This window comes from Fukomys damarensis, unplaced genomic scaffold, assembly GCF_012274545.1.
Source record: "Fukomys damarensis isolate Sample0158 unplaced genomic scaffold, DMR_v1.0_HiC HiC_scaffold_35, whole genome shotgun sequence".
Lineage (NCBI taxonomy): Eukaryota > Metazoa > Chordata > Mammalia > Rodentia > Bathyergidae > Fukomys > Fukomys damarensis.
The window spans coordinates 16,873,505-16,882,003 of record NW_022900947.1 but is presented as its reverse complement, the minus strand read 5'-3'; the positions used below and the strand labels follow the sequence as shown (position 1 = coordinate 16,882,003).

At 38.4% G+C, this 8,499-nt stretch overlaps 1 long non-coding RNA gene across 1 annotated transcript in view; it reads left to right on the top strand.

The window, feature by feature from the left end:
- Positions 1 to 637: 637 nt before the first annotated feature.
- LOC104852669 overlaps positions 638 to 8,499 on the top strand; it is a 10,697-nt gene continuing 2,835 nt past the window's right edge. Inside the window, exons 1-2 of the long non-coding RNA XR_777556.2 lie at positions 638 to 705; positions 4,412 to 4,511. This is a non-coding gene — a long non-coding RNA (uncharacterized LOC104852669). The remainder of the gene's footprint in view (positions 706 to 4,411; positions 4,512 to 8,499) is intronic.

Genomic DNA, 8,499 nt, shown 5'->3' with positions numbered 1-8,499 from the left:
TTCCCAGGACTGGGAGCAGAGGCAGACATGGAGAGGGCAAGGGGCCACCACACTGGCTGTTTGGTGACCAGATGATGACATTCTTCCCTGTTATACTTCCTCTACCCAAATCACCTCTGAGCACAGTGCAAAATGCTTGCGGAAATATACAAATGTGCCAGGATGATCCTTGTTTAAAAGTTAAACACATGGAAGAAGGTAATTTAAGAGTTCCTTCGGTTTCAAATGAATTCTCTCTGTTATTTCCTATGCTGTGAATTTTCACAAATATTTCCAATTTTGGATTAAGGCATGAAAGGTTTTTATTAAAATGAACCAATGCTACCTAGCAGGGGTAAACTACTTACTTTTTATCATTAATGTCATACTGTGAATAATTAAAACAAGATTTTTTTTCACTGAGTTAAGCCTTAAGAAATAATCACGGTAATGTTTCAAAATTTAAAATGTATTGCATGCTTTAGTTTACAATGAGAAATGAGTTATTCTGTCATTTGTTGCAAGTAATATTTTTATAAGATAAGGTAGGTGGGACAAGGTGTTCCTCTCATTTCACCGAGGAAGCATCGGAGAGGCTCTGACTGATGCCTTTCTGTTCAAGGACATTCCAAAGGGCTGGACTGAAGTATAGCTGAGTGGTGCAGAGGGAAAGGAGGAAGTGGAGAGATCCTTGGGGCCAGTTCCTGTTGGATCAGCAGGGAGCTGGTGAGTAGTGAAAGAACACGGGGAGACTTACAGGGTGTGGAGGGAGTTCAGGGTAGAGAAAGAGGGGCCACTAGCAATAGTAATACATCATTTCTTGAGCATCTATTAAGCATCAAGCTCTAAACTAGATTAATCTACAGTTTCATTTTATCTTCTTTATAATCCTGTGATTACAAAATGTAGACAAATAATGTTCTAAATTTGCAAATTAGGAAGCAGGAGTTTAGAAAAATTTTAAATCTTCCTCAACTGAAAGTGGCAAAATAGTTCCTTGTTCTTAAGGCCCACATTCTTTTGGAACCACATGTTGCAGCTCAAGAAAGCAAACAAAGAAAAGGTCACAGGAGGGCCTTGAAAAACAAATATCCCTTTCTTCACTTCTGTCTCAGGCTTGGCTTCTCTGCCCTTCACCTTTCCATTAACTTTGTAATCCTGCAAAAAGCAGAAATCTTATCACACTCTGGATAGACTAAGGACTTTAAAAAGTTTTCCCTTGTACTCATTTTTTTTTTTTTTGTCTTTCGAAGTTTGAAATTCATTATGCTAGACCTTTCACATGTTTATATAGTAACTTTCTTATTGTTAATGTAAACTAATACATAGTGCACTTTTTTGTTTTAACAACTAGACAGTCTTCAGCACCCTTATTGAAAAATGTGGCTGCCTAGTGTTTCTCTCTTACACTAACAATTACTCCCAGTTAGCTTTAGGTGCAATACAGCCTATCAAAAGCTTCTGACTTTTTCTCAAGCTGAAGTCATGCAGGGCAGAGAGTGAGCGATAGAATGGACAGTGGGCAGCTTGACTTTCCCTTAGCGTTTGCTCCCAAGGTTACTATAAACCAGAATTACTCCCTGATTGAAAGATGGCCACCTCTTGGCAGCTGCTTAACAGTACGCATTCATAAAACATGATCATTTAAGAAGCTTCAAGTAATGATAAGCTGATGCGTTTAATTGACATAACAGACAGAGGCTGCTCAAGCTGAGAAGTGTTTTACGAGTTTCATCTCCCTGTTGAATTGTCTTTGGGGAGGCTGCTTAATTTCTCCATTACTCAGTCTCTCTATCTGTAAAATGGGGATAATAACACTTACCCATCTCACAAAGGCATTGTTGGAATCAATTAGCCCATATGAAGCTTTCTGTGATCCTTGGCTGAGTGGTGTCCTGTGACGGCAGTGGCTAGCGCCCTCGTTATTCTGCCTCTCACCCATAAGGCTCATCTATCAAATAGAGTTGCAGCTGCAGAGCAAGGATCGTGCAACTGCATTCGGTGGCAGCGTGCCCTGAAGATAATGTCTGTCACACACGGTCTCTCCCCAGAGCGAGTTTAAACTAGCTGCAGTATTGATGTAGGTGATCTTCCTGCCAGGATGCACAGAGGTGCTTTCGCTAGAACTAATTGTGGCCAGCGATAATGCCAGAGCCAGGACCTCACCTTGATGGTGATGGGATGTTCAGAGGAATCACTTCCAAACCACATCATCTGGCAGAATTTTCCACACCATTAATGTGGGTATAGAATCCTGAAGAATGTCGGGGCACCTCAAGAAAGAGGGTTACAACATTCTTCTAGAACGGAACGTAGTAGAAGGAATAGTTATCCTTACAAACTGTCCTCTGTTAGGTTCATCGTTTACTGTTTTGGCCATTTTTCTTTTCTTTTCCTTTTTTTAACATAAAGGTCATGTTCCTAGGGTAGGAATGAAGGGGCAAAAATAGTTGGCATGTGGTATAGGTAAAATGGAGCCCCCAATATCATAAGATCTTTTAATCTAAGAATAGTGAGACAGGCACTCATAAACATAATGCTTGGAGTGGAGAGAGGAGGATTTTAGGAAGCTTGGAGTTGATGTTGAGTATAGACACTTTGATGTCATATATTTTTTTAATAATAAAATCACAAGCTACAAATATTTGTGATATATCCTCTCAAATACCATTAATTCCATGGCAAGCACATTTTTTCTTTCCATGAGGTTTACTGGTAAGGTTTAAGGTAGGCAGTACAGTTCTATTCATCATTGGGATCTTGTACCTTTACATGATGTATCTTGGTTCTTATTTTTTCCCCATTCCCTGCTCTTCCTTCACCCCCTCCGTCCTTCCCTATTTACAAAGACTTTGTTTTCACTTTTTCTTTTTTTTTTTCATAGTTTTTCTTTTCCCTTTTCCTTGACCATGTTTTCACTGGACTATTTTGACGATCTTCAAGTTGGATTCCCTAGTTTTAATCAAGACACACCAGATTAATCAGAGTAAGTTAAACTTTAGGCCTTCAAACAATGAAAACTAAGCCTTTTCCTACCCCAGGGTATTTTTATATATTCTTTCTGCCCCAAATGGCCCTCTTTTCCTAATCTAGACTACTCAGTACATATCACTTGTCAATGTAAAAGTAAACTCTTTCTCTCTCCCTCCCTCAATTGCCAATATCTTGTTATCGATCTTCTCTATAGTATTCTACTCTGTAATTATTCATGCATCCATTCACTTATTCATGCACTTTTTTGTTAATTTATTTTTATTGCTCTGTCTCCTAATGAATGTAAGTTCTTGGAAAGAAAGAACTTGACTTCATTCTTGTACTGGCACCAAGAGAAAAACCTGGCATAAACAAATATAACTTTTTTAAATGTTGTCAAGAAATCATTACCTATATTGAGCACCTAGTCTTTCTCATAGATTATGCTACATATTTCATTACTTAGCTTTTGTTTTCACACAGTCAAATTGAATATTAAGGTTGCTGATATTGGCGGAAGTTCACAGACAGATTTTGAAAACACTGGATTCCAACACAAGATTCTCTGGCTCCAATAACTTGGCTGAATTTGGAGAAATACTTTGTCTCTTTATTTTGTAGAAATCTAAGTGAATGAGTCAACTGCAGCTCCTGGTGAATGTGGGTTGGCTTGGAGGCATTTTCTTTTGTAAACTGAAATGTTAAAAGAAGCACCAAATTGCTGAGCACATTTGTTAAGTACCAAGGACTTGGTGAATACTGTTTAGAGGAGAATTCATAAACACAATGACAAGTCTAAAACTAAATCAGTCTTTTTTTTTTCCTGCCTTTTTTTTTGCTAAATTTCCCACCTATTTTCACAATACTTCTTGCCTGGAGCCATCTCCAACTTTGCTTCTGATTATTGTTTCCTACAGGAAGTTCAGGGAGTGTGAAAATCATTTCACTTTTAGGTTCACTTGAATTCAATTAAGAACCTGAATATTTAACAATCTATTTAACCAAACAGTAAAACTATGTTTAATTAAAGTATAAAAAGATTGTGGCTGTTTTTGGATCTTTGGCATTTAACGTGATGCTTTACATGTGGGTTTAGGTACTTTCATAATTAATATAAAGAAATACGATAACTTAAAAAGTGAGACAAACCTCAAAGAGCAGTATGTTTCTTTTCTTGTCAAAATTTACACAAAGTCATGTAAGTGTGCATGAACAAGCTTTTCTACAATGATATGTGTTTTTTTCTGAAAGATAAAACTTTCTTCCAGGATTATTTGCTAAAAGATTTACATTTGACTAGAAGATAAGCTAAAATAAAGGTGTGGGTGGACTGAAGTCACCAAACCTCAAACAAAGCAATCAAAACAATCATAAAGGCACATCAAGGTCAAATTTTAACTATTATGGAACACTTGTGGACTGCTCTCAGACAAAAATTACTAACATGCTTTTGTTGCAGAGACGAACAAGCATGTTCAGCACAAGAAGTACCAGGCACTGAAAGTGAAGCCGGACTGTCTGGCTAAAATCGACCAGTAGTGAAGACAGAAGAGTGATTGGTAAGTCATGGTACTGTGGCCCATGTTAGAGCAGAAATAGACATGAGTTCTTTAGAAAAATGGAAGGTAGAGGCCAAATCCATCCTGGAAGGCTCACAACAGACTTCCTAAAGAAAGATTCACCAGGGCTGAATAACTTCACTGTTACAAGGGTCACTGCGATGTTCTGAGGATGCCAGTGACATGGAAGTCTGTGAATCTTCTTTTTGTTGGTCAGCCTTGTTCCTTTTGCAACTGGCTTTCACTCCTAGAGAGGGACGGTAGCTGCTCCACCCAGTTTCAAGTTCATATTTCTTAAGGTGAGAAAGGATTTCTATTGTTCCAGAAAGCACTGGAAAATATCTAGTAAAAACTTCTGTTATTTTTTGGTTGAATTTCCTTTCTAACCTGTGGCCAGTCATTTTGGGAGAGAAATGGTGTTTCCTGATGGGTCTCACTTTGACCCATCCTTTGTACTTAGCTGCTTGTCTGTGGTGGCAACCCACTCGAAACCTAGAGAAAAAGAAATATTTACCAAATGACATAGTTGGTTCTAGGTTCTGTCTTCAAACTTTGTGCTTGTGATGAAAGAAATTAAGGATCTGTGGATACATTTTAGGTCACATTTGCCTAATGAAAAAATCATTGGGAAAAAAGAAATCATCAAATACTTAGCAGTATTTGCTCAGTTATTTTCTGTGCCAGCCGAGTACCTGGTGATTTTCTTTCACTCTCTCATAAGGATTCTTGCTACAACCTCTGGTGATGGTTACTATGTAAGTATGGGGAACAGAGAGGTTAAGTAACTCTTAAAAGATCACATGGATTAGGAAGTCAGAAAGACTTGATTTATTTTTAATGAGCAGTTCCATGTTCCCTCCAATACACCACATAGGATCTTTAGAAAACAATATTTGCAACATAATGCATAATCTTCCAAAGGCCAGAGGTGTGGAAATAGGAGCTTTGTTTTCTTTTCTTTTTTGCTGATTTTATGATAAGATGGTCTTTTTCTTCAAATTTTAATGTGCTATGTCAGGAGAAAATATATAATGAGTTCTCTGGATTTTCTGTCTTTTGAGCTGATTCTGTAAGACCTGTCACATGTCTCTTCCTTGGAGAGAGTAATTAATGGGGTGTATTGTTATTTCCAAATGATATCATCGCTGGCAAAAATTTCCTTTTGGACACACAGTGTGGGGACGGGAGAGGAAGTCTGAAGGGACTTGTAGATTTTTGCATCAATATCGAACAATTTCCCAATAGGATAGCGCCGAAAAACATTAATCATTAAATGGGAAATGCTCTTCATCTTTATAGAGAGGTTTTTTATCAAGTTCAAGTGACAGCTCCTCTGGAAGGATCTCTGTCCTCATTTGTGTGGCTGTGGTTGGATAACAAGTAAGGTGAGGTGGGGTGTGACACTACACAGAGAGTCTAGATCATTCAGCAACAGACAGTACCTGTTCTCTATGTTGGCTGACTGAACATTTAATCAGTGCTGTGCAAGGTTCCCTAGGAATTACAATTTTCCCTTCTCAGGTAAACATTATGCTGAGTTACAGAGGTGAGAGAGATATATAAATAGAGGGGCAAAGGTGTGCCTCATTTTATTACTCTTTTGTGTAATAGTAGTAAAAATTTTTTAGGTGATATTGTATACAGTAAAACAATCGTTTGTCAAAGGGTAAACTTCCTGAACACCATGTCTGTTTTTAAAAGATCCCCTGTGTGTCAAGAAGCACACAGTGTTCATAAAAAGTTGTACTCCAGGGTTAGATATTCCTGCTTCCTCAATTACTGTTTTCTGAAGTCTCCAAGGAAGAAGGATTAAACATTTATTGCCAGGAAGCACTGGGTTAAGCCTTATCCCAAGCTTTGACACATTCATTAGCCTTGACTCTAAATTTTCAATTACTGAATCCATAAAGAACCAGCCAAAACCTCAAAAAAAAAAAAAAAAAACTACAAAAACAAAACCAACCACAAAATGGTTAAAAGTCATGAACACAACAGAGGTAGAAAAACCAACAACAAAAATAACCAGAAATTGTGCAGTGCAGTTTTGAAAATTCTGGTCATTTTAGTTTGGCCATCTGTGATGGTGATTGTGTCCCTTTGGTGAATGATATCTGGAGTTGTAGTTGAGTCATCAATTACTCTGATTATTTAGTGTCATATAAGAAAATAAGAATTGCTAAGCTTTAAACTTTAGCCTCCAGTGGGGAACCGATGCAACTCGTGTAGTACATGAGGAAGGAGGAAGAAATTAAAAGTCCCTCGTGGTAAATTGGCAGGGATAGAGCACCAGTAGATAACAGCAACACACACATCACGAAGGTGTCTGCCAAGGAGGGTAAAAGCCAGTTCGTATGACAAGGTCACTCAGAAATTCTCATTTGAAAGGCTGTGACAAATTATATGAAAGACTAGCAAAAGTAGAATCTTAAAAATACAGACGGCCAGCTTCACCTCTGATTTTTGAAGTAATTCAGTGGTGTCCACAGAGACACCACTGGCTCTGCCCACTTAGAACAGAAGTGCCGTAAGTATGCACAGGTTATAACCAGGAAATTGTGTCTCAATGCATTCTGGCCATTGTGACAAAATACCATGAACTGAGTTCTTGGTGTTTTCTTGGTCACAGTTCTGAAGTCCAGGAAATCCAACATCAAGGTGCTGTCAGCTTGGGGTCTGGTGAGGGCCAACTTTCTGGTTTATAATGGTACCTGTACACAGTCTTCCCACAGTCAGTGGAAGGAACAGTGGGCCTCTCAGGGGCCTCTTGGGTAAAGCCACTCATTCCACTTATTAGAGAAGAAACCTTGTGACCTAGTTATCTCCCAAACACCTCCATCTCCCAGAACCATACCTTAAGATTTTGGATTTCAACATTTTGAACTTTGGGCACACAAAAATTCAGATCATAGCAGATGATAATTTTGGTAAACTGAGCCTAAGATATAGACTAGTTTAAAACTGAAAAAAATCGTTGTGCCATAGTTTCAGGGAGGCTCTACAATCCTACAGATATCTTCAGTCACTCCACTGTGTTCTTAAGGTGAAGACCCAAGAAAGATAATCCAAGTCCCTGGTAGGGAAGAAGAAATATTGGAAAATGTACTCGGAACCTTCCAAAATCCTAACCCAAAGAGTTGCCCTAGAAATTTCCACACAGCAAAGCTTCCTCTTTAGGGAATGGTTTGGTAGAGCCTTATCTTAGCTGGGCAGTGGAATTCCTCTCACTCCAGGACTCTGCAACCTTCTGATTTCACCCCTGGGAAGAAAAACCATAGCCTGTGCAATACTTCAAAGAAGCCTACTGGGTACAGTGCCTCTATAAAAGGAGGAGATGGCTGTGGGGGAAAAGTTACACTGAAAAAGAAACACCTGTGCCGGTCACAGCCCTCAGAGGAAGTCCCGTTAAACAACTGGGATTTAACTGAGGGCTGCATGTAATATACTCTGTCTCCCTTGTCACTATGCCAGTGCACAATCAGGGCTCCAGTCTTCAAGCAATAGGTTGCAGCAGAACAAGTTACAGATACAAACTCTGTGAAGAACAATACACAGGAAAGATGCGAACAGGGACAGTAGGTGTAGTTTTGGTTGGAGGAATTAAGAAGCCTCTAGAATCTGCAGCTACTGCACGCATTAGAGACAGTCCAACCAGACAGAAGAAATGAAATTATCACATTAATAGTAAATTTTCTTCAATTCATATTAGTTGATACAACATGCCTGAATTTGAAATAAAAGGTCAGGGCATGTTAAAAGGCTAAAAACTAATGAAAACTAAAGAGACTGCAAGCACAAGGGTCATATTCAGATACAACACATGTTTTTAAATCGTTTGAATTTAAAATAATATAGTTAACATGTTTAAAGAGTCCTAATGAAGAAAAAAACTAGACAACTATGTATGAACAGATGAGTGTAGAGAAAGAAATGATTCTATAATAAAGAATCAAAAGGAAATGCTTGATATTGCCACAGTGTAAATGGAAAA